The sequence below is a fragment of the Chiloscyllium plagiosum genome, chromosome 5, assembly GCF_004010195.1.
Source record: "Chiloscyllium plagiosum isolate BGI_BamShark_2017 chromosome 5, ASM401019v2, whole genome shotgun sequence".
Classification (NCBI taxonomy): Eukaryota; Metazoa; Chordata; class Chondrichthyes; order Orectolobiformes; family Hemiscylliidae; genus Chiloscyllium; species Chiloscyllium plagiosum.
This window is the reverse complement of record NC_057714.1, coordinates 124,014,020-124,014,323: the sequence shown is the minus strand read 5'-3', so window position 1 is coordinate 124,014,323 and position 304 is coordinate 124,014,020. Positions and strand designations below refer to the sequence as shown.

General features: G+C 43.4%; 1 long non-coding RNA gene across 1 annotated transcript in view; it reads left to right on the top strand.

Moving 5' to 3' along the window:
• LOC122550377 overlaps nucleotides 1-304 on the top strand; it is a 76,379-nt gene that overhangs the window by 50,878 nt on the left and 25,197 nt on the right. The gene's annotated exons all lie outside the window — the stretch shown is intronic.

Genomic DNA, 304 nt, shown 5'->3' with positions numbered 1-304 from the left:
CTCTCTCTCTCTCTATTCATCTCTCTGTCTTTCTCTCTCTCTCTCTGTTCATCTCTCTGTCTTTCTCTCTCTGTCTCTGTTCATCTCTCTGTCTTTCTCTCTCTGTCTCTGTTCATCTCTCTGTCTTTCTCTCTCTGTCTCTGTTCATCTCTCTGTCTTTCTCTCTCTGTCTCTGTTCATCTCTCTGTCTTTCTCTCTCTGTCTCTGTTCATCTCTCTGTCTTTCTCTCTCTCTCTATTCATCTCTCTGTCTTTCTCTCTCTCTCTCTGTTCATCTCTCTGTCTTTCTCTCTCTGTCTCTGTTC